Here is a 25,730-nt window from a genome sequence, read left to right on the forward strand (position 1 = left end):
GGCACGCCCTCCTACTTGATCAAATGCCCACTCCCAGACCAATTGGTTGTAGCCAGGAGACTGGGCCAAATGGAAGGAACCTCCTAGAGCAGGGCTCTAAAGCAGGGAGTGGAAGACGAGCTGTTGGCACAGACACGTTCTGAAGTTTGGTTTGTGCCCTCTCTTATTTTTTAATTAAAATGTTTCTGGATTTAGTTTAAATGAGTAGGTGTGTAATGGGGAAATTAACAAATTATTTTTGCTTTTTAATTTAGGAGTCAGGTTTACAGTTCCATATTATCCCACTCCTTTGGATATGGTCTATACTATTTCTATCTTTACTTGCTACCTTCTTTGCACCTAAATGAAATGAGAGTAAATATTCACATCTATTCCAGAGCTCTTTATATATTTAATTTCCTTAAGATGTTTTAAATGTGATACACATTAGAAGTCTTTCATTATCTGATAAGTAATATACCTTTTTCCTTCACCCTCAGCACTTCAATGACATTTTGCTATCACAAGCATTGCTCTAAGAATGTATGCAGATGTGTCCCAGGAAAGATAATCAGTATTCAAATTAAGAGTACTTATAGGAACATTTCACTGTTATCTAGAACAGTAACAGGAAAAATCAAACTAGCTCTGACAAATATCAATAATAAGAATCTTGGCCAAATCAATGATAACGTCATTTTTATACTTGGAAAAACATGGAACACACAATTATGTAGGCTAAAAAAATCAATAACTTGACTCATACATACAAAGTAAGGTAATACATTAAAAGGATGATTTCAGGTATTGTTCATTTAGAAAAATTTCTATGAATAGTTTTAATTTTACCTTCAGACTTGTGACCAACAACACACATTGAAACATGGGTGTTTGGGGTCAGAGAAGTAGTTTGTGGCTAAGAAACAGATCAAAGCTAACTAGCCATTAGGGAATGGAATTCATGACCTTCGTCTCATTAGTGCCAGGCTTCAACCAAGTGCACAAGCTCTTCATTGACAATATTCTGATACCTAGCAGATGCATGTGTTTTCACTCCTTACTTGAAATCCTTTCTCAGTTCCATATCACTTGTACTAAAATGTGAAGGTGTACCTCTATGTGGGGAGAGGGGAAGGACACAGTGTTCAAAGAGACCTTAGAAATCAATTATTCCATTTTCTTTGTCTAACTATAGAGGTCTGAAGCCTGAAACACAAGGTGGTCTGCCCAATGGTCCCCTAATGGCAGCAGGACTGGATTAGAAGGCAACTCTCTTGGACTTCACTCCTGGGCACTGTCACTGTGTGAGGAGCTGGCAGCTCCTGGTGGAAGTCATTCCTCTTCTAGGACTCGAGGCGTGCGTGCTGGAGAACAAGTGGGAAGAGTGTGTCCGATCTGGACAGGACAAACTCAGGGTTAGTAAATGGGAGGTCAGGTGCCTAAACTGAAGTTGATGCAGAGTGGACGTGACAAAGTGGAGTGCAGTGAGAGGTTTCGAAAGACCTCCGAATGGGGGTGGGGTGCTGATGGAGCGCCCCAAAAAGTCTCTAGAGAGTGCAGTGACTTGTTTAAAACCTTCACCATATATAATGACTTTAGTTTCAGAATGATTTAGGAGTGGAATAACTTGCACTTATTTGGGGGGGGGGGAAGAGTTGGGGTGTAGGAAGTAAACATAAAGAAAAATAAAGAAGCAAGTTAATACTTCAGTTTGGGCTGCCAGGGAAATTATAGGCCACCTGACCCGGTTCTGAAGGATGAGGTAGTTGTGCCGCCGCGGTAGGGCAGGGCAGGGTGGCCGAGGGAGCTGGGAGGGTGGTGGAGAATTAGGAGATTAAGTGATTCTGGAAAGAAGGGATTCCTCATGAGTTTCTAAGGAGTGACTGAATGGTGAAAAGGTGCAGGGAAGGCAAAGAAGCTTCTAGCAGTATATTACTATTTCAGTAATAGGTTGAGAAAGATCACGTACACAGGATCTGTTTATATGAATAGAACAATGTTATCTAGATGCCGATTTGGCTTTCTGCCTGTGTCAGATGGTAGCACCAAAGATTCTTTGTGGAAAAAAAACATTTGGTAGCGGCCTTTAAAGCCATTATTCTTCCAGGTGAGGACTTCCAAAATCTTTACCATCCTGAACCACAGCACCTTGGGAACAACCGAGCTGAAATCTTCAGATTTTACTGACGATTTTTGTAGGGAGAAAGAAAATGTACTGTGGAGACCCTCAACTTATGCTTATTTTTGTTAGTGAACAATTCCCAGGCAAGTCTTGCTCTCCATAGCCTTGGGCCCTTACTCAGGCTTTTTCTGATTGGGTCACCTTCTCAGGCACCAATAAGCCATGGATATTGGTCCTTCAAGAATCAGTTGAACCATCACTTCTTCTGGAAAGCCTTTTCTCATGCCCACAAGTACTCCTGAATTGTGGTTGCTTTACAACTCACCTACTCTAGCATTTACTGAACCGTAATGCAATATCCGATTTACCAGATATCTTTCTCACTGCACCGAGTTCCTTGTGGTCAGGGAGGTGTTTTGATCATCTGCTTTATTCCCAGCACCTTGCAGAGTCCTCAGCCATATGTATATGGATATGTATATAAATATGTTTATAGAATGTTGAACCGATCTCTCTGAAAATCTACATATAATACAAACATCATCTAGAAATTATCCAGAGAGGTTGAATCTACAACAGGTTTGGGGGAAGAGGATTCTCAGATTACTCTTAGTTTATACTGGGGTAGGGTCTTGGATTTGCACGTAGCCCATGGCCTTGCTTTCCTTCTCCTTGAGCAGATTGCTTTGGCCATTACACTGCTCGTATTTCAAGGACTAGGAAGGAGAGAGAAGCTGAAATGCAGATCAGTTGGGTAGGTGGTTTGGGAGCACTTCTGCAAAAGGTTGGATGTGCTGTCTGAAATCAACAGTTAACTCTGGACATTTGGGCTTATCTATAGTTCTTGCTAACCCAGTCTTCTCCACTTCACACACGTTAAAGGCGCCACTTCACATATATTAAAGGAAGCTCAAGGGACAAGGCTTGTCCCTTGGTCCCCAAGTATTCGTGGAACCGTATGTCCTGATTTTGGGCTCAAAGAATTCAGCCACTAGACGGACAGAGGAAATCGTCGGATGGTCTACCTCTTCTGGGATAATTTCATGGTGCTGAGGAAAGAATTTAACAATTTATTTTCTGAAGCCTGTTCAAGGAACATTCCTTAAGTGAAAAAAATCCAATCAAAAATAATATTCCTTACACTTTGGAACAGCTTTTTAATACAGAATTTCCATCTGTGATATATTTAAATTCTAGGCCTCAGGCAGCAATTTCACAAAAGGGCCTCCTTTACCTAAGGTTAGATGCAAAATACATGGTCCTTTCTGGAGCTCGGGCCTTCGCCCTACCTACCCGTGCCGGCAAAAAAAACATGCCTTGCTCCCCCCATTTCTGAGCTCTCACAGGCCATGCGGTTTTCTCGCACAGCAAACTCTGTGACTGACGTTGACCTGGTTATCACAAGTTCATTTACTTGACTGATCGTGTGAGGACTCGCACCTAATAGCCAAGGAGAACGACGGGAGCCGTCCGAGAGGAGGCCCGCAGTCAGCAAGCGGAGAGCCGCCGCTCTGCCCTCCTCTGCTTTTGGTGCGTTAACAAAGACAGGTTTGGGTGCTTGGGGCGCTCAGCCATCTTGACTGAGTACATGTCGAGGGGCGTCCTCGCCCTGCGCCTCGCTGAGGGACCCGAGCGCCGATGTCCCCGTCGACCCGTGACTCCCCACAAATCCCACAGCCGAGGCCTAACAAGTTTCAACTGTCACTGAGGACAGCGGCCACTTCGAAGAGCAGAGCACCGGCGAGCGTGATACGCCCGCTTCCCCACGCACCCTTCGAGTCCTCCAAGAGGGGGCAGGTCGGGCTCGGTGACAGCTGAAAACTTTATTTCTTATTTTTTTTTTTCCTGACCTGGAGCGTGCCTTCGGCCTGGGGGCAGGGTTTGCGCAAGACGAAGGCCCGCTCTCGCCCGGCTGAATGCAGACATCGAGCGGCACATGGTGGATTGGCTGCTCTGAGAATTGCCTAAAAAAAAAAAAAAAAAAAACTAAAGTGAAAAAATAGACAAAGCCATCTCTAACCTTCGTCGTCTTTCCTATTTGTTTTGACCGCTCTCGCCGCGCCCCCGAGCCGGCGGCGGGGCTAGCGAAAAGATGCACCTGAAGCGGGGTCTGCGGGCAGCTGCATTCGCCAGGCGCCTCGCTCGCCGCCTTGCAGCGGCGGAGGCGCAGCGGCAGTGGCGGCGAGGCCGCGCGAGGCTCCCCGGCGGCGGCGGCGGCGGCGGCACCGGCACCAGCGCAGTTTCCCCTCTCCCCAGCCCTGACTCTACGCGCACATGCGCACTGCGCCCGCAGCCCTGGACCATTTGTCAGGACTACTCGTGAGACGGAGAAAAAAAAAAGCGAAAATTTGGGGGTAAGAAGCGGCGGATCTGCTCGAATCGCTCGTTAATCTGGAGATCTGTGCGTGCCCAAGCCATTCGTTGCTTTTCCTGGGCGAGGATGAAAGTTCCGAGACCTACCGAGGGAAGGAAGCGCACCCTGCCCTTGTGAAACAGACCCGGGGAGGGGAAAGGACAGAAGGGGTTTCTCCCCCACTTCTCGCCGCCTCTGGGAAAGAGGAGAAAACTTAATCCCGGGGAAAAAAAGTGGGCCAGCGACTCGGGGAGGGGGCGAGGGGGCGTCCCCGGGCATCTCCCTCTGAAGTAGTGAGTGCGAGTGTGAAAGAGGAACAAAAGAGCGAGAAAAGAGAAAGGAAAAATGGGGGGGAGGAGAGACTTGTATTTTTTCCTCTGCGCGCACCCGGGGAAGGGTGTGGGGGGCCGTGCGGAAGGGAGCCGGGCGAGGCGGCCGCGTCGCGCTCGGCGGGCGCGCGGGCGGCGGGCTGCGTGTGGGCCCCCTCCCCGCGCCCCCTGAGCGTGTCACTTTGGTCCCTTTCATGACACCGGGCGCGGGCGGGGGTGCGGGCCGGGGCGCGGAGGGGGCGGGGGGCGCCGCGGAGCCGCCGCCGGGGCCGCGAGCGCGGCGGCCGGGCCGGGCTGGGGCGGGAAGGGGGGGGCGCGGGGCGGGGGCGGCCGGGCCGCGCGGGAGGCGCGAGCCCCGCGCCCGCCCCTGCGGCCCCCTCCGCCCGTGTGGCCTTTGTGCCGGGCGCGCACCGGGGCGCGGGCGGGCGAGCGCGAGAAGTCCCGGTACGGGCGAGCGAGGCAGTGGGAAAAGAGGCCGGGCCACTTTCTCCGCACTCGGGCTGCGGAGAACGGACTGGTTGAATGTGCAGGCGCGCCTGCCGGCGTGTGCTGGGTGTGCGCGGCGGCGAGGCCTGCCCGGCTCCCACCGCGCACACGCACCCTCGCCCGCACGCACACACACAGCCGGCCCCGCGCGGCGCGGCGCGGCCCGGCGGACCGGAGTTGGCGTGTCCTGCCTCGCCGCCTCCCCGCTTCGCGACCGCCTGTGTGAGAATTTAATCGCGAGCAGCTCCAATTTCCGCCATTTTGGGAAAGTTGCACAAAAATAAACCCGCCGCTTTATTTCTGCCAGGGGCAGGAAAGTGCCCGGGCGGGCGAGGCGGCGCGGGCCCGCGGCGGCCGTGCGCGCGGTGGAGGCGCGGGAGGGCGCGGGCCGGAGCCGGTGCCGTCGCGGCGTTCGCCCCGCGCTGTGCCGCGCCGCCGGGGGCTGCGGGCGTGTGTCGCGAGGCGGCGGCGGCGGCCGCGCGGGCCCGGAGGGGGGGAGAGGGGGGGCAGGGGCCGCGGGGCCGCCGCGCCGGCAACTTGTTTACGCCTTCCTGCTCGCGGGGCGGCGGCGAGGGGTCCGCGCGGGGGCCGCCTCGCGCCGCGTGCGGGCGTGAGCCCGCGCGCCCGGGCTCCGCACGCTCGCGCCCTGGGCCCCGTCGGCCGTCCCCGCGCCGCGGCGGCCGGGCGGGCGGGGGAAGTAGAGGCCGGCGGGGGTGGGGATCGGGAAGCGCAGGAGCCCGGGCATCCGCCGCGCGCGCCCCGCGGGCTGGGGCGGTGGGGGGGGGGGGGGGGCGGGCGAAGCGGGAGGAAAACTTGCGAGTTCTCCCCCCTCTCCCCCGCGTGGGGTGCGTTGGCACGGGCGGGGGGGGGGTGCAACTTTTGTGCGGGTGGCAAAACTTTAATTACCTTTAAAGAAAAAAAAAAAAAAGGCCCAATGATTTTTTTTTCCCTTCCCCCTTTCTGGCCAAAGCTCGGCCCACAGCGCGACCGTGAGAGAAAGTTTGAAAGCGGCCGGTTTCCTCCCCGCCGGCCCCGAGAAGGGGAAGGGGTGTCAGTCGGTCCGTTTGCTCTTCGAAGGAGGTGGGGGTAACGAGCTGTGTTCCGGGGTCGCGAAGACGGTGGCACTTACCCCACCCTTCCCCGGGGAGAAGGAGGTAAAACGTCGCTTTGGTTTCCCTTCTCAGTCCGACCCCCCCCCCCCCCCCCCCGCTTCCTTTTCCTCCCCCTCGCGGCCGATTTTTCGAGGGGACCCGAAAAACGGAGTCTATCCTTATGCAACTTCCTCGGGCGCAGCGATCTCGGCCCTTCCCTCTCCTTGCATCCCTTGGCCGGCGCCTTGACCACCGCGGGACCAGCGCCAGAGGAAGGCATTAAAGATCATTTCGAGTTGTCCAGAAGCAAAAATAGGTTTTTAATTGTTGTAAGTGAAGGGAAACTACGATCAGAAATGGGAATTGGGGGGGGAGGTGCGGGGGGAACGTGCGGCTGGGGCGAGTGCGTCGAATTTCGAGTCTGATTTTCCTTAAGCACTGTGATGGCTTTCTTGGTTTTGGAAGCCCGAGAGAAAGCCTCTGTACTGTCTATCTCCGTCGCGTGGATTTTTGGGCAAGTTTTCAGAAAAACACTGACTCGAGGAGAGAGCAATTTCTCCGGAAAGTTTCAAGTGCAGCAAAATAGCGAACGTGCAAAACTGGCCAAGGGGAGACCTCTAGTGGCTAAACGCATCCTTAAGTTCGTAAGGCCGGGAGCAAAGTTTGGCCTTTACTTGTAGTTTCGTAGTCCATTCAGACGTGGAAGTAGTAGTTGGACGACCTCGGAGCGAGCCGTCAGATGTTGTGTGAAAGGATGCTGATCGGGAATAGAAGGTTTAGTCAACTAGAGAGCAGAAGCAGCTGAGGCTTCGAACCCTGTGACTTCCACCGCCATTACTTACCTGGGGGGAAAAATCATTTTGCTTTCATTCTGGGATTTGGGATTGGTATGGTTTGTTTTTATATTTATAGTTATCTGTGTCTTTGATGAGTTTTCCTTCATGAGTCATGACAAATAATTTGATTTTCAAAACTGATAAAAATACAAAGTGCAATATGGATTTAAACACTTGTAAAACTGAAAAAGACTCTTGGTTGAAAGTTGCCTTTCATGGGAGCTGCTCATTTTTATTCTCTAGTAAATTTTTAGGGTTAGTACGGACTTTCTTGGCTGTATAGTTATAGTGTGTATATAGAGAGAGTTATAGTATATGCAGTTCCTTTTAGTTCTGAGTCTGTAATTTTGTTTCGCTAAGAAATTATTTCTGAATACTTTGTATAATGTGTGAAACACTTAAGTATATGACAAAAGCTGCTTACATAGTATCTATTCCTTTGCTAGTATGTAGTATAAAGTATCTTTAATTTTAAAGATAAAGGCAATATGGGAAATTGAGGTGAGTCCAGTGTGACTTCCACCTGTTTGTCACATAATGGGACAGACTTTATTGGAGGAATTTAGAATATGGAACTGTTCTGAATGATTAAAACCCATTTCGGGGGTGTGGATGTAGCTCAAGTAGGTTGAGCACCTGCTTCGGAGTCCAATCCCCGGTACCTCCTCAAAACAAAACAAAGCAAAGGAGAAAACCAACTCCAGGGGGACTGTGTAACTTAGTGATTGCTCACGGGCTTCCGACATACAAGGCACTGGGTTCAGTCCCTCGCCCCTGTACCTCAATAAACGAAGCAAACAAACAAAAAGCCCATTTCACCTCATATCAAACTAGTTTATTTTATTTTGATATGTAGAGTGGCTTGGGGTGAAATTATGCATATGTCAGTGATTCATAATTTAAGTGTATTATTAACTGGGGGTTGTAGATTTGAAGGCTTATTTTGATGCCAGTGCTTTGAGTTTATCTTTCCTCTCTTTAATCAATGCTAGGCCTTCAGGAGAGGTCTTGGGGTGGACGGCAATCGTAAAGACCTCCAGAAAGTGTTACCTTTCTTCTTGGCTTCAAGGTAAGATTTGCTTGTTCAAACAAATTGCTTGAAATACTTGCCCATATTAAAGGCTGTATTTGGGGATCAGGAAAGAAACTGTGGGACAGTGTTGGCAGGAAAACATAATTTTGTGGGGATTCCTCCGAATGCGTCAAAGTATTGACACAAAGGGTGATTGAGGCTTGAATAAAACATTTGGAGAAGTTTCAAGATTGTCCTGGATTATCTTGGGGCCAACTTAGTTGCCAGATTCTTAGTTGGCATCTCAATTGCACCTGTTTTCTCCTGAAAGTAAATTGTTTTATTCTTTGGAATTGAAAAACTGGGGAAAGTAGAATGAAGCAATTGTAAATGAATATAAGTGTTAGATAGATAGGTACACTGCAAGAGCAGGGAGATTCTGAAACTTTAAATGGCTTTGGGGCGCATTGGTAAAATTTTATAGGTGAAACTTCCAATGCCAACTTTAGGGCTTTTAAGTAGCTTAACCTGGATGGTTTAAGTTCAAGATGGACTGACTTGTGCCAGATATCATGTCTTAGTGTTATAGTGAGACCCTAGTGTGTTAGTACAGACTCTGGCTTTTGAACATGTCTCTGCAGGGAGTAGAGCTGTTGTCCAGTAAGATCCCTTTGGTAACCTTGGAGGAAGCCGGCTTGTCTCAAGTAACCCAGGACCTACTCTAGGGTCACTGGTTGTTCTCATGCAGAGGGGCCGACATCTCGGGTAGAGCATCTGGGTACATATGGACTGCCCTGATGCACTCTACTGTTTATTCTTTTCCTCTTTTCAGCCTCTTTGTTTTCCCTTCTTTCTCCGCCTTGCATTCTAAAGAGGTTGCTAATTCTTGTTTGGAAAAAAAGAAAAGAAAACAAAAGTTCGGCTTAGTTTAGAGTAGGCCTAATAATCCTGATTGGGCCACCTGGTAACCAGGGTGGGTGTGGTCTAGAAGTCCCGGCTGAATAATTACAGATAGAAAAATGATTATTAAAAGGAACTTATTGTCATTTTCTGCTTACAGACCATCTTGAATAATGTATATAGCAAATTAAATTCATGTGGTCCCTGTAGATGGTGCAGCAGAGATGATAGAACAAAACAGCTACAGGAACGTCATGCAGACAGAAGTAAAGTTTAAGGAGAGAGTAAAATGTATTTCCTGGGATGGCAAGTTCTTTGTTTAGATATACTGGGTTGAAGACAGTGGTTATTTGTCTTCATTTGGGGAGTTACTGTGCATTCAGATAGATCACTAGAATAGGGATGAGAAGACTGGATTTAGTCATGAAATATATCACCTTGGGTAAGTCACTTTACTGCTTTCAGCTTTGATTTCCCCATCAAGAAAATGGGAGCTGTAAGATTTGCCTTGCTTCCTTTGTTAACAGGATCAAGTTAAATACTGTATAACCAAGTAAAATATATATAAAGAGTTATTCCAATTTTGGGGGTTGTACATCATCATCTTGCCTTAGTGAGGCTTTATGGGCAGGAGGTGGGTTGTAAAAAAGCAGGACACAGCTAAAATTGTTAGATAGGTTTCTGGTGTGTATATTGTATGGACTTATCAAAATAACTTTCAGGGCATATTTCTTTTCATGAGGAAAAAGTATTTTCACACTATTGGCTTCTTGAGGGAAGCGACCAGGTTTTGACATGGTGCTGATGTAAAGCCCTAAACTTATAATATTTATTCCAAACTAGTCCTTTAGTAAGTTAGAAGTAGTAAATGAAATAAATATCTCAAACTTGCAATGATATCTAATTGTGGAAATGGTAGGGTGAGGAAAGTAGAAGGATTGGTGTAAAGGGAATTGATGTGCTGTAATTAATATTTTAGTTGCATGAGCCTACAGGGAGATGAAAAAAATAGATAACTGGGGTAATAAGTATTTGAACCTTAAGGGCCAGAAGAGGTAAACAACTGTGAGTTTAGGGAAAGACCCAATAGGGTTTTTTCCTCCCTAAGTTTTCTAGACCCTGTTTGCTACTTTATTCAAAACATAGGCAACTATCTATAACTGATAATGAGAAAAATAATCAAAAATACTATCTTATCCTTATTTTCAATCTGAAGATACTGAACCTGACAAAATAAACCCCTCTAAGTTTTGGTTTTATTTCATCTTGCTTCTCATCTGCTCTGTGTTCTAAAAATATCCAAAAATCCAATAGAAGAAAAAGAAGAAATGCATGCCCTGCTTACTTAGCTTACTTGGTTCCTGAGTAATAGACAGCTGGTCTTGAATACTTTCAGCTAGTTTGGTAGATTATTTCTCAGAATTATATATTTCAATCAAGACTCATTATAGTAAATGCAATTAGGATGAAAAATTTACAAGAGAAACTTTTCACACCACTTTATGTGGTGTGACATGGATATCCTTGGGGCACCAAGAATGGGTAACTGGTGTGATCCCTCCAGCACAGCTACTGCTAGTTACTTAACTAGATTTTATTGAGCTCCTACAGTGCCAAACACTAAAACACTAGGTCTTTGCCCTGGAGGAATTTGTTAGACCCTTAACCAAGATTGCATTTGTTGTGCCAGTAGAAAGGAATAAGGGCTCCAACACTTTGGAGCCAGTAGCCAGGAAATGGATTTTTGAGTTCACGGTGGCATCTAACTATGCACATACAGCACGATCCATTGCTGTCTTCTTTTTTAATGCATAACCTTCATAAATGAATAAGAAGCTGTTCGCCTACTATCAAGGAATGCTTGAATTGTACATCTAGCAAGTATGATAGATTTGAACTGATTCTTTCCTTCTTTGGCCACAAGGTGACTTTCTGGTGAAGATCTCTTTGACCACTGTCCCCACCTGCTGCTATTGAGGGTTTCAATTCGCAGAAGATTTTGGAGTTAGGGTGTAAATGGAGATATTGTACTTAAAAAGAAATATTTATGTCTATGTTTATATGTTGTATATATTTATTTATGATATCTTGACATTCAAGGGATCAGAACATATATTTTGTAAAGGTCTTCATTTTGTTAGGCTGAATTATTTCTTTGACACATGCCAAATGAGGCAGTTGTAGCAAATTATGAATTAGTCTGTGTTGATTGTTGGCAGCTATGCACCAAGTAGATGAGTGTAAAGCAAAACATCAGGAAAGAGTTCCCTCAAAGTATAACTTTGACTTAGGAAGTCAAATTGGAAAAGCCCTGGTTAAATGTGAATCAACAGTGGAGATAAATGCAGTAGGTATTTTGGTGGTATGACTGCATGTGATGGAATAACCTATTCCTGTGGTAGGGATCTGGGGGGGATAGGGTGCCCTGTACAAAATATGGGACATGGGGTGGTTCTGCTTTCTTAGATGCAAGAGTTATTGAGTGCCTTCTGAATGTCAGGCATTAAGCTAGGTGCTTCATATTCATTTGCTTGCTTATTCTTTCAGTGAAGACTTACTGGGTGCCTTCTGTATGGCTAGCTACCGTTCAAGGCACTGAGTATTATTTCTGATATTTGTACGAACCATGAGCATTTGGAACTAACTGGTGCTCAGAGATACTTAGTAACTTGCAGTTTGAAAAGTATAGAACTAGAGAAAATGATACCAGTTTATGGTTGTTAGGTCTTGAAGTTTTTGATTTTCAAAATAGTAATTCCTAGGATATTTCTAAGAAAGCACATTTCCAAATTAATGTACTTACTCCTATACCTTGGTTTGCTAGTAGACTTGCTCCAATACCTTGGTTTGCTAGTAGACAAGCTGCAGTTATATTTCTTTTGTTTGCTCAAAGTATAAGGGAAAAATGATGGGAGGAAAACTGTATCACTTCACAATCTTTTTTTTTTTTTTTGACCAAGAAGTGAGAGAAGACATTACCGAGTTATACTGAAAAGAATACTGTGGTCTTGCCCTTAGCCTTGAAATGATCACAAGCTGTTAAAAAAGCATTACTCAGATTAGGTTTGGAGATGATTGCTCTTTGTAGAAGAGACCTGATGAGAAAGTAGAGTTATTCAATAAGTAAATAAACAAAGTGAACAAATGAATGAATAGGATGGGACCTAAATTTACCATCTAAAAATACCATGCAATTTACTATGAAGCCAGAATTCTAAAAGGAAAGCTGAAATGAGGAATAGAGATAATGGTAGGAGAAGGGAGACAAAAGAAAAAATGGAAACAGGGGATATGACTAAGAATGTGCTCCACAACATTGCCATAAATTACTGGTGTTTTACCTTCTAACTGGAAGAGTATGCAGTGGATGTTGGATAACATCTCTTTCATATGAGTTATGGTGCGGCCTGCCAAGCCTTAGCCTCACTTAGAAGGATACCAGTGCATGCACTGATTCCGGGGTTATGGATGGTTTCGCCTTTATTTTTTATTTTTTTAAACGTTTTTATTTTTTTTTAAATATTTATTTTATTTCTCTCCCTTTCCCCTCCATTGTCTGCTCTGTGTTCATTCACTGTGTGTTCTTCTATGTCTGCTTGCTTTCTTGTAATGCGGCACCAGGAAACTGTGTCGCTTTTTTTTGTTGTTGTTGCATCATCTTGCTGTGTCAGCTCTCCATGTGTGCGGCACCACTTCTGCACAGGCTGCACTTTTTTTTTTCCACACGGGTATCAAACCCTGGACCCTCCATATGGAAGGTGGATGCTCTATCAGTTGAGCCACAACTGCTTCTGGGTTTCATCTTTATTGAAGCCCTATGATTTAATAAACATTTTCCTGTGCACCTACTCTGTGCCAGGTCTTTTCAGGATTGGACCATCACTTTGTGTTATGTGTAGTTTTGTGGAACTAAATTAGTTAGCAGACAAACCTTTTGAGTAGGATGGTACAAAGTATCCATATAAGTTCATTTCTGCCCTCTGCCAAGGGTTTTAATGATTGAATGCCGAACAGTGAAATTCTTAAGCACCCAAGTTGGTCTGGTTGCTAAATGATCACCATAGGGATTTGTGGTCTCTTCTGGTAGACTTCAGGCTTCATCCATTGATAAGGAGGTTAGCTCCAAATGGTTATTAAAGATAAGCCTGAAGACTGCACTTCTGTGAGGAAAATAAAATCTGGTCAAATCTAATTTATTACATTCAAATGAGAAATAAAGTGTAATCTTTTTTTTAATTCTATAGTCTATAAAACATGAAGCAAAATAAAAAAGAATAAAATGCTGTTTTTAGCATTTAAAAATTATGAAGTAAAATAAAGCAAGATACTACTTTTAGCTCTTCAAAAAATTTATGTATATCTATATTTATTATTTTTGTTTGTTTTTAAAGAAGCTTTAGATTACATAATCATTGCATCGAAAATATAGGGGAGGGAGTGGATGTGGCTCAAGTGGTTGAGCTCCTGCCTCCCACATTGGATGGCCAGGGTTCGGTTCCCAGTGCCTCCTGGGAAAAAAAAAGGGGAAGCGGACTTAGTTTAATGGATAGAGCATTGGCCCACCACATGGGAGGTCCACGGTTCAAACCCAGGGCCCCCTTGACCTGTGTGGAGCTCACCCACGTGCAGTGCTGATGCGCACAAGGAGTGCCCTGCCACGCAGGGGTGTCCCCCGTGTTGGGGAGCCCCACGTGCAAGGAGTGCACCCCTGTAAGAAGAGCTGCCCAGTGCAAAAGAAAAGGCCAGCCTGCCCAGGAGTGGCGCCACACACACACAGAGCTGATGCAGCAAGATGATACAACAAAAACAGATGCAGATTCCTGGTGCTGCTGACAAGAATAGAAGTGGACACAGAAGAACACACAGTGAATGGACACAGAGAACAGACAACTGGGGTAGGGAGGAGAGAAATAAATAAGTCTTTAAAAAAACAAAAACAAAAAACAACAAGCAAAAAATAAACTAAAAAACCAACTCAGGGAAGCCAGTGTAGCTTAGTGGTTGAGCGCCAGCTTCCCACATATGAGTTCCTGGGTTCAATCCCCAGGACCTCAAAAAAAAAAAAACTAAAAAAAAAAAAATTATATATATATATATGTATTCCCTATACCCCACCTCCTCCCTGTTCATCTACATTAACACAAGTTTGGAAATATGTGTCAGAACAGGCACTTGTTGTGAATCCCTCTAAAGGGTATCAAATTTGTATTATCCTTTTAGTCCAGTATGTTGATATGATAGCTTTTTTTTTATACTTTTTTAAAATTTAAGTTAATACATATAGTAGTCTTTTTGAGGATACTTCTACTTCAAATTGGAATTTGTTACAATCTGTCCACTGAATGAACGTCGAATAAGAGCATTAGATTAGACTGTATTAAAAATGCTATAGGCCTATTAATGTCAGTTTGTGATTTCACTTTCTGTCAGTTCTCTAATGTAGTTTTTTTTTTTTTCTTGAAAGGCATTTTTCATTTTCTGTTTCTCCTTTAGAGGAAGTAAGTAGGTTAGGCCTCAGATTCTCAAATTATTGCTCCTTAAAGTAACAATGCAGGACAGGAAGTTGAGATTTTGTAAAGGTTATCTCTGGTGACTAACCCCTGGGATGATATAATCTATATGGCAGAAAAAAAGAGCAAATGAGAGAAACCAGTGCCTTGTTATAGAGTAGTCCTCATTAAAATATGATCAGGCGATAAAGGGGCAGTATTTTTGAGAAAATAGAAGAAAGAAGGAAACATCGAAAAATTACTTTCATATTTAAGCAAAGACTGGATTAATGGCCCCTGGGTAAATATTCAAGGATCGATGTGGAACGACCCAGATTTTCAAGGATGCTGTTCTTGGTGGTACTAAGATTTCAGTCCTCAATTTGACATGAACTAGATTTTTCCTGCCAAAAAGCGAAGAACTTGGGCCCTCAGGGCGACATTTCACATCTCTCCAGGACGGTTCTCAATTCCAAGGTGTGTAGATTCAGAGTTCTTATCAGGTAGGGTGAGTTCAATATCAAAGCTGGAATCTGTCATGCTTGATATGAAAGGAATATTTTTCTTTGTGGCAATATGTGTTTGTTGAGAGATGCTTCAAGTGCAAGTTTAGGTTTTTCTCTCATCCTTAACTGAATGAGCCTGCTTAAGAAGTGTGAATTTAACTCTTTTGATATGTCCTCCACTGACTCTTAAGTAAGGAGAATTTCTTGGAACGGTAATGTTACGCCTTTACCAAAGCAGCAAATAAATTCTTAGCAGCCTAGTTGTTGGTATTTTCAGTGGAGATGGGATATTTCTCTGACTCCCCTTCTCTCCAGTCCATCCCCCCATTACTCTGGGGCATCTTCATCTTCTCTTTTGTTTGATAAATTTTAGTGATACCTACTGTAGCTATTCAGAGGGGATAAAGATATGAAAAAAATCAAGATTCCTGTCCTTCACCATTTCCTGTAAGTGGTCACAATACAGCGTAATTAGTATTGTAATCAAGGTACAACTTCTGCCTTCTCAGCCCCCCTTCTCTAGCATGTCACCTGCGAACATTCCATCATCCACAGAGGAAGACGCATCGTCGTTACTGTCGCTCTTTTGGGGCGGATCCTAGCTTTGTTCTCTCTCCTACTGGCCTCTTGCTACAGTCTCTCACAGTCGCTTCTGTTTGCCTCTGTATCAGCATTCTTGAAAGCAAGTGCGTCGGTGAATCACAGTTGGTGAGGAAGTTGGTGTGCCTCCTCAGCAGAACTGCCAGTGAGGTTGCCAATGGCCTGTTCTTGGGTGGTCAGTCAGAGATGATGGCCTTACTTTTTTGGTTGTTAAAATGTGCTTTTCTTTGCAAGAACTTGGCAGAGCTAAATGTTATTGACCTTATATCTGCCTTCCAAATTCATTTTGAAATGTTGCTTGTCCCTGAAATCCCAATCTTAGCACTTCTCTGAACAACTTCTTCTCCCTCCCTTCATTGCTGGGCTCCTGAGAAGTCACACAGGGCTCTGTGGGGTGAAGGAGGTGGAAGTTATAACCTCTTTCCAGGGAGATTCCTTTGCCTTCTCATCTCTCTGCCTCCAGATCAAAATTCTGGAGTAGAAGCAGGTGCTTGGCGGGAATGTGGACGCTGGAGAGCAGCTTGTTTTCTTTTCTTCAAAACCATAATAGCCCTCGTGTACTGAGTGTCCACTATGGGTGCAAAGCACTCTAACACACTTTACTTTAAAAAATTCTTACATCTCTATGAAGTCGAAATTTTTATTCCGTTATGTATATGAGGATTATATAGATAAGGCTCAAGAAATTATATAGATAAGGCTCGAGAAAGGTTAGGTGCCCTGGCAAGGAAGATGTTTTACAGCCAGTAAATTGTGATTGTGAAGCAAAGATTCAAACTCTGGCTCTGAAGTCTTTTTTTTTTTTAAGTCTTTCTTAACTGAGTGATTTCAGTTTCCTCATCTGTAAAAATTAAGGATAAGAATTCTTATTAGTCTTTGTAGTTGTGAGTGTTGGGGGAACTGCTCTAGTTGAGATCCCTTTAAATGATAAAGCAATGAGGAAACCCATATGCTACAGGATGTCCTCAGCTCCCCTTAATGTGTTTTAGGGCTGTCAGTTTGGTTTGAGTACCCCTATATGGCCTTGAATTTGTAGAGATAGGATTCTCCCTTTAAAGGCTGTGCATCCTCTGGTGTCATCGAGTTATAAGGGAGGTCATCAGAGAGAAAATCTGAAAATGCAGGCAGGCTTTAGTAGCCTGGGGGCCGAGTCTTTCTCGGGATCCCTGTCTGGGTCTGGTCTTAAAGGACTGCAGGCTCTGGGGACATTCCCAGTATTAGACACAAGGCCTCTACATGGACGCAGGCTGGGAGCTAAGTCAGAAGGTAGCGTCCGTGCAGGGAAACCGCACCTGAATGTGAATACACTCTATCCTGCCCTTCATGTTGCTTCTGGAATGTATTTTCCATAGCTTAGCCTTTTGCAAAACGGGGGGTTCCATGGGACTCGATGTTTCGTGGTGATAGAGTCACAAGGCCAAGCGAGTGTGGGAAGCTGGGCCTTAGATAGTGCTTCGCAGATTGCCAGCATCTCCCAAAGGTCACCAGGGTATGACACATCTCTTTCACAAGACCTTTTTTTCATGGGACACAAATGAATGGTCTCTTAAAAGCCTGTGTTTTGGGGAACAGTCTTTGGGAATGTTGCTCTGGCTTTTATCGTTTTGTTTAGATGTCTTGGTCTGGTCTCCTGTGTGCAGTCAGACGATGTGGGGGTGGGTAAGCATTTGAGAGGCTCCCCGGGGAAGGGTGCCCTGTGGGAAGAGAGCGGGTCTTACATCCAGCTCCCTTCCCAAAGGGCAAATCCTCCTCCATTACTTCGGCGGTGTTTTTTTTTTTCTGGCAGCCCTCTCAAGAACCATGTAAATATGAGGAATTATTATTACCGTTATTAACAATAAAATATCTCCTTTTTATCTAGCAGTCTTGACATCTTGTGATGTAGGTTTGAACACAGGTTGTCTACTATAGGAAATACTATTGAAATAAAATGTCAAAAAAAAAGCCACTGCCTAATTTTAAAAAAATTTAAGATTACTGAGGAGAACACATGCACTAGACTGATTGTTAAAGCAGATACTATCATTAAAACATATTATTGATTTCTTACCCTGCGATAGGGGCAGTGTTTAAGGTGGGAGCCACTGCTCAATGTGGAAGGGTGCTTGTTCTGTCCGCATCTTTCAGTTGGGGAAATTGGTTCCTTTGTCCGAAGTTATAGAATAGGTAATTGTCAAACTTGGGAGAGTGAAATGAAGAGGAGGAAAGAAGGAAGGGGTTTAGGGATGGGTGAAAGGGATAGAAAAAGGAATTTCTGAAAATATGGCACTTTTGGAGGAAAATCCCCGACGTGCACCTATGGAATGGTGACGGAGCTGGGTGGGCACGGATGGCATGTTCAGAGCAGCTTATAGGCCATGTGAATGAGGGGATTCACAGTGGAAAGAGTCCTCTTAGATGATATTTCCAAATGATATTTAGGACTTTTGAGTATCAGTCACTATGTACAGCCTTTGGTTAAAGTGACTGAAAACTTCTACAAGGTAAATAAATGGCCACTTTCAGGTGATGGAAATTAGGCATCATAGAGCAATAGGGAATTGGATTCCCATGGTGGAGGTTGGCTTTTCTCATTGCTAGATCACTCTTCTGTACGGTTAGCACTTTGGCTTGGCTCACGTTATGATTTTAGGGTGAGCATTCCTGACTCACTGTTTACCAAAGACTCTTAACTGACAACTGATAAATTTAGTCCATTGACATGAGGCTTCAGTCATGTTATTTCATATGAATGGCAGAATTTTAATCTGATTCTCAGTTGATGCTTTTGGTTGTAAGTTCTAACCCTGTTGCACAGCCACTCTCAACTCATAACCATATTATCTCTGTACCTTGTTTTTAAAAACCTACCTGTTAGGTAGAAATTATAAAATACTATAAAATTATTAAAACCATTGACCCAATCTTAATGCACATGAACTAGCCAATATTTTTAATAAAATAGTTTGAAAACAATGGTCTGACCAGAAATGACCAGGCAACTATTGGAACACTTTCTCATGAATCCAGACTTTTGGGTTATCTAAGGCACAGACCTGCTCATAAGCTTTGTGCTTGAGCACACTGGGTTGAATTGCTTATCTTTCTGGGGATCCTTACCTTCTCTTTATCTCTGCTCCAGGCAGTCTCTTCATCTTGAATGTGCTGTAGGAGCTTAGCCTTTATGGAGTCCCAGCCTTTGGCTCTGAGCTTCTACTTTATCCACTCAGGGCTGCTGTGAGAGGAGTTGTAGAAGGGAGAATTATGGAGGACACACAAACTCTGTTTATCTCTAGACGATATTGGGCTGCACATAAAAAAATAAAGTAAAAAATTGAGCTAAAGAAGATTCTGGACCTTTGCGAGGGGTATGTTCCAAGACCACTGCAAATTCTCAACTTGAGGACATCATTGTAAGCACATCATTCCTTCCTTAAAATTGCTAAAGTGTAACTGAAAAATTTAAATCATCTTTCTAGACTTTTAACTACCTATCTCACTCAATGAGCAATTTTAGTACTGTCTGGAGAACTTACTGAAACAAATTCACACATCTTGTCTACTTATTTCCTTTTGGAGCATTTGGTAGTTTTGTTCACACAGTGTGTCTGAGTCATCATTGTATTTGACATTTCAGGCTTTATTTTATCTGAAACTTCTATTTTGTGGCTAGGACTACCACTTTCATAAACATTTCCATATTCCCCCCATTCTTGCATCAACACGAGCTTCAACTAGCAGTTTATTTTTTTCTTGTCCTAAATAGAAGCAGAGTTTTTAATCACTTTGTTTACAGTGTCCATGGTAGATATGACAAAGAGGCTACCTGGACCTTGGCTGGGCCAGGTCACTTGCTCCTGCCTTTTGGCTTTATGGCACGTGGGATTCAGACTCACACTTCTGCAAAATGACAAACTACCAAATGCCACGGGAACTTTAGGCCCACTCAGGAAAGACAGAGTCCACAGATAGTCAGACTGTGAACGCCACGGTCCTACTGAATAGTTGTAATACCTGTGTGATGGAGGGGTGAGTTCTACCCTTCCTCTTCCCCACCTGTCGAGCTGATACATTGACAAAGGAGAGCTAAATGCCCAATGGTTAAGTAACTCATGAGTTTTAGAGAAGGTGATTTCTCTCAGTGACTTTTAGTCTAGGGCTTCACTTGTTGGCATCAATAACAAACCAAATATTTTCATGGGAAGTTATGCCTTTCATAAAACAGACTTTTAGTAAACTTGAAACACAACTTAAAAATTCACATTTAATTTGTTTTTTCTTTTTAAATATCCTCTTCCTTTTAAAATTTTGAGTTAAAAAAAAAATTACTAGAGTCACATGATCCAGCATTCAACAAGTAAAAAGAATGTGCAAAGAGAAGGCTTTCTCTTAGGGCTGTCCTGCAAACCATTGCTGTTTCCTGGAGGTAACCAATGTTACTTGTTTCTGATGAATTCTTCCAGAGAGAGTCTATGTGTACATAAGAAATACACATATTTATATATACCCCCCCCATTTTTTCACACAAATAGTAAAGGACACAGTTTTTGTACTTTGCATAAAATAAGAAGCATTAATAGTATCCTGGAGCTCTTTTTATGTGAGAATGTAAAGAGCTTCCCCATTGTTTTTTGCAATAACATCATTATACATTATTCTGTGAATGTGCCATAGTTGTTATCTACTGATGGGTGTTTGGGTTGTTTCTGTGTTTTTGATATTATAAACAATGCTTAGTCAATGAATGTCCTTTATGTAGGTCCTTTTATACATATGTGCAAGAATCTATAGAATCAATTCCTTTTTCTCCATAGAGGCTCCAATTTAAAAGGCCACCATCAAGGATGATGGCCTGTTTCTCCATATTTTCATAACATTGGACTTTAGAATGTAAGAGCGCAATGAGATTCACTACTTCCTAATGTTTCCAGATTACTGGCAGTACATGGTAGGTTGGGATTGCCAGGGATTTATTTAAATGGGGGATTGAGGAGGTTCTTCCCATAGGTACAGTATCCCAGGAGAGAGTCAAGTTGTACAGCTTTGTTTTGGAGTCCAGGAGTGGTGCAGGAAAGACAGAGGAAGTAATTCTGAGGACAGTGTAATATGTCATTTAGTCTGTCCCCCAGCCCTTTTATTGGAGGTTTTGGGCAAGAAGCTTGCAATAAAAGTGGTAAAAGCTAAGCAAACTACTTCGCAAAAGGGGGACTTCAGGAGTGTGATAAAGTTGCCTTGGAGCTGGCGGTCATGATCTCTGCCTTCAGCCAAGACGTCCGCTTCTTGACAAGACATCTGTAGTGGGCATGGTAGGACATGGGCATCAGTGCCCCTGATTTTAGCCATTGGCATCCGTGGCATCTGTACTAGTGGGAACCACAACCTAGGTTGGTGTAGTCAGTGGACCCATGGGCCCAAAAGCTGCCCAGCAGTGGCTGAAAATCAGTAGGATTTGGAGGAATTTAGGAGGAAAGTGGTGGGTTTTGTCTGGTAGAACAAAAAACTGGTCATATGGTACACTTGTAAGATATTTCCTTGGGAAATCTCAGCACCATTGGTGAAAGATTTGGAATGGGATTTTTCTGCAGAAAGGGAAATACTGTATGTGATTTATATTGTGAGTGACTCTATTTCACATCTGGTTTTTGTGGCCCATGGAATCAGGTTTCATGTGGGATTATGGAATAGTACCAGGTGATAATTATAGAACTACAAAACAAATCAAAACAGACCATTTCTAAGTATGAAAAGAAATTGTTTAGCTCTTAGAAATATGATTTGTTGAAGTGAAAAGACTTTGTATGTTTGTACGCAAGTGTGCACACTTACTGAAGATGAAAACCAGGGAGAAAAGCCCTATGAGGGAAACGGACTTGGCCCAGTGGTTAGGGCATCCATCTACCACATGGGAGGTCCGCGGTTCAAACCCCGGGCGTCCTTGACCCGTGTGGAGCTGGCCCATGCGCAGTGCTGATGCGCGCAAGGAGTGCCGCGCCATGCAGGGGTGTCCCCCGCATAGGGGAGCCCCACACGCAAGGAGTGTACCCCGTAAGGAGAGCTGCCCAGCGCAAAGGAAAGTGCATCCTGCCCAGGAATGGCGCCACACCCACACTTCCCGTGCCGCTGACGACAACAGAAGCGGACAAAGAAACAAGACACAGACACAGAGAACAGACAACCGGGGGAGGGGGGGAATTAAATAAATAAATAAATCTTAAAAAAAAAAAAAAGCCCTATGATATCCCAGAAGGAGCAGCTTCTGTTAAAGTAATACTCGTTAGTGGTTGTTCTACCTGATTAATAAATGGTAGAAAAGCACCCAATCTGTGGTAGCCACTCAGCCTTCTTGTGATGGTGAAAATAACCACTGCCTCCAAAATTAGGTGATGGGAAAGACTGCCTAGCAGATCATTTCATGCTATAGTATTTTATACAAAATGTACACAAACCTCAAAATGAAGCAATGGATGTAAACAATTTTACAGATTTTTGATACGTGATTGTAAACAGAGTATACTGTGTTCATTAGCCATGTTTTGTCTAGTAAAAACATGTTCCAAGTTTTAAGACTTAAAAGATGTCATGAAATTTTAATGCAGGTTTTGTATAGTGTGTGCTTTTAGATTTCTCCTACTTTCTACTCCTCCTCCTAGGCACAGGCAGGAGTGTTGCTGTCAAGAATTTTATACATTTATGGTGTTTTAGGTAAAAAGAGACTGAAAATCTATTTGTATTGTGTGTATATATAGATAGATACGTATTTTTCAGTGACATATTGTTTTATTAAAAGAATATGTGCTTTACTGCGATGCAGAAATCAAGAGCGCCAGCCCTTTTAAACTGGTTTCTGAATTTGTTGTGTACCCAGAAGTAATGTAGGGAAAATATGTTTTGCCAGATTCTTGGAGGAAACAAGACCCTAATAGGGTGAGAACGGTGGTTGAGAAAAAAACCTCAGGGTTGGAATACACTGACCTGGGTTCAAATCCTAACTCTGCCACCACCTATAATTGTGGGTGAGTTACTGAACCTCTGCACCTCACTTTCTTCAGTGTAGACCAGAGGAATAATAGAACCCATCTTTTTTGTGAGAAAGAAAGAAATGAAATAACGTATGTAAATTACCTACTGCATTGAATCCTTTTCTGGGAGAAGGGGCTGAGGATCAAAGTAATCAATAAAAAAATGTTTGTGCTCTATTGGACACATAGTAACTGGTGAGCCCTTGTTACCTATTATAATTATAGAGATTGTAACAACCAGGATAGCCATACAAGGTACAACTGGGAATTTCATTACTATGAAGTGGTTTTGGAAAATTTCCTTAACCCTCACTTACCAAAGAAAATATTGGAACAGAGACTCTGGTTATTCAGAGATTTTACTAGAAAAAACAGTTTAACTTTTCTTTTAAAGGATCACTCGGATATTACCTAGTTTATCCACCAGGGGGAAAAATTACCTTGTCCCTCTTCTGTCTATCAGGAAAAAGTTGCCACTTCTGTATCATTTACCAGGAAAATAATTTCATTGCAAATCTTGACCTGTTTAGTGAAGTAGAAATCATACAGAACCCAAGTGCAAGTCCTAATTCACTTCATATTTTCACTATTTCTAGATTAATTCTTCTTTGGAGCTTTACATCTTAGTTACAGTTTTGAGGACTGAGTCTTAACAGAGAAATCTGAAGCTGCTTCAAATTTAGGCAGTATAATTTTTGAAATAATCAGAAACCAACATTATAATATGTGCTAATATTTGTTGTTTTCTCAATTAAAAGGAAATAAGGAAGAAAGAGTATTAAAACATCAATAAATTTCAGTAGAAGATAGCTATTATTCACAGTAATACAAGTTCTTTTGATTATTTTTAAATGAATGCATATTATATATGTAAGGAGACTACACTTTTAAACATTTCTTTGTGGAATTTATCAAGCATATATAAAACTCGAGAGTAGTATAATGAACCATCATTGGCCAATCCAAGTCTTAACAGTTACCGATACATGTCAGTCTTACTTGCCCATATATGGTAAATTCCTCACATTATTTCATCTGCCAATTTCAGAGTGTATCTCTAAAATATAAGGAAGAGCTTCCTGTGTGTGAAAGTTCATGTAATCATCTCCCTAAAAAAAAGCAACAGTATTCTCTAATAGCATAAAATAGCTAGTGAAGGTTCATATTTCTCCTCTGATAATGTTCTTTTTAATTTTTTAACAGTTTAAATCAGGGTCCAGATAAAATCTGTGAATTGTGATATAGTGACTGGGGTAACAACATGTCTCAAATTTTCTAAAATTTAAATTTAAAACTTCCTCTTCTATATTTTTTCTTATTCCTTGAAAAAGTATTTTGAGGAAAAAACAAGTTATTTTTCATATATAGTAGTGGCTCCCAGATTTCTTGGTCTCAGAACTCCTTTATACTCTTAAAAATTATTGAAAACCCCAAAGAGCTCTTATTTATATGGGTTATATCTACCAATATAAACTATATGAGAAATTAAAGTAGGCGATTTAAATATATTTATTTTAAAATAATAATTATTAACCCATTAAAGTAATAGTTAACACATTATATTACATTAGTATACATAAGCATAATTTTTATGAAACATTGTAGTTTCCAAAACAAAAAAATATATATAAGAGTGGTATTATTGTTTTACATGTTTGCTAATTTCTTTAATGTCTGGCTTAATAGAAGATATCTATTCGTATCTCAGCTTCTATATTCAGTTTGTTGCAATATGTTGTTTTGGTTGAAGTGTATGAAGAAAATATGACTTCATGCAGACTTGGGCTTTGAAGGAGGAGGGGTATTTTAATATTAGAGTTGTTTTATATAATGGTGGACACTGTTTGATATTATACCAGAACTTGACAAGTGGTAGTTTCTTAAAGAACAGTTGCAACGTGCAATTTGAAACCCTGTCAGTGAGCTTTCATACTCTGTTAAATTAAAATCATTGATCTATTTTATACTTTGAGTGGATATTTTACCCATGCGTGAGTTTACCATTATGCATCGATCATTTGGAAAATAGTACTTCACTGAGTTACGTAGATCTTCCAAACGTTGAAACATTTCGTTATACGATATTTTTAAAAAGTCACATTCATTAATATCACCACCCATCTCCTTCGAAAGCCTTTAGCTTTTGGGAAACTGTCAGACTCACAGTGGTTAATATAGATTTTCTAAAAATTTGATTTTCCCTTGAAAGTTCAAATTTGATCATTAGCAACATACATTGTCAGTATTTCTTTGAAGAGGCAGGCTCACTTTGTTCACTTGACATAATGTTTGCCAAATATCCACATCCAAATATCCATAGTTTGTTAAATAAAAATGACATTCTGTGAAAAAAGCAGCTTGTTCAGCTTGCATCTCAAAAAATTCTCATGTGCTTTTCCTCGAGATAATCATGCTGCTTTGGTATGCAAACGTGTTTTATATGTTCTTCCCATTTCAAAACATAGAGTATTAAACATGGGTGTATTTCGAGTCGATATTTAGTAAAATGTATTATTTTTTACTTCATTAAGGTTGGGCTTAAGTGAAATTGGCATTGTTTTCCTGAGTGCATTGTGGTGAAGAATACAATGGCTGCTACCACAGTGGAGGGCCACTGCTCCAGCAGTTTTATTCGTGATTGCTTTTGCATCTTCAGTGCAATTGTCAACACAGTGAAGAAGGCATATAAAGTGTTAGTGTTTTTATGAGCATAGTTTTGACTTCTTGGACCTTCCGGGGAAGGGTCTCTGGGACCCTGAAAGGTCTGTGGACCACACTTTGAGAAATGCTGCTGTAGAGTTTCTAACACTTTGGATTTTGCTCCCTATAAACTTTATGGTTGATTTAACATGTTCCTTTGTCTCTGGTGTTTCCTATAAATAGACTTGATCAAATTAGGTTTGATTTTTTTTTTCCTGGCAAGACTACATGGATGGTGTTATATTTGTATACTTAGCAGCTATTGATGACCATTGCCTATAGCGCTTACTTATTAAGGGTTGCAAATGGCAATATTCTAGTTCTCTTAT

The 25,730-nt window shown here is 42.7% G+C and overlaps 1 protein-coding gene across 14 annotated transcripts in view; it reads left to right on the top strand.

Moving 5' to 3' along the window:
- Positions 1–4,236: 4,236 nt before the first annotated feature.
- Positions 4,237–25,730, top strand: part of L3MBTL3 (L3MBTL histone methyl-lysine binding protein 3) — a 123,575-nt gene continuing 102,081 nt past the window's right edge. For 2 of the 14 annotated variants that reach the window (XM_058307419.2, XM_058307428.2), the window contains exon 1: positions 4,377–4,455. The gene's annotated coding sequence lies outside the window, so the exon portion shown is untranslated. Of the gene's footprint in view, positions 4,456–4,694; positions 4,748–5,146; positions 5,492–6,032; positions 6,424–6,562; positions 6,690–8,188; positions 8,266–25,730 lie in introns of those variants that run through there. The other 12 variants (XM_058307417.2, XM_058307425.1, XM_058307416.1 and 9 more) reach the window with 12 other exon arrangements.

Source organism: Dasypus novemcinctus, chromosome 11, assembly GCF_030445035.2.
Source record: "Dasypus novemcinctus isolate mDasNov1 chromosome 11, mDasNov1.1.hap2, whole genome shotgun sequence".
Classification (NCBI taxonomy): domain Eukaryota; kingdom Metazoa; phylum Chordata; class Mammalia; order Cingulata; family Dasypodidae; genus Dasypus; species Dasypus novemcinctus.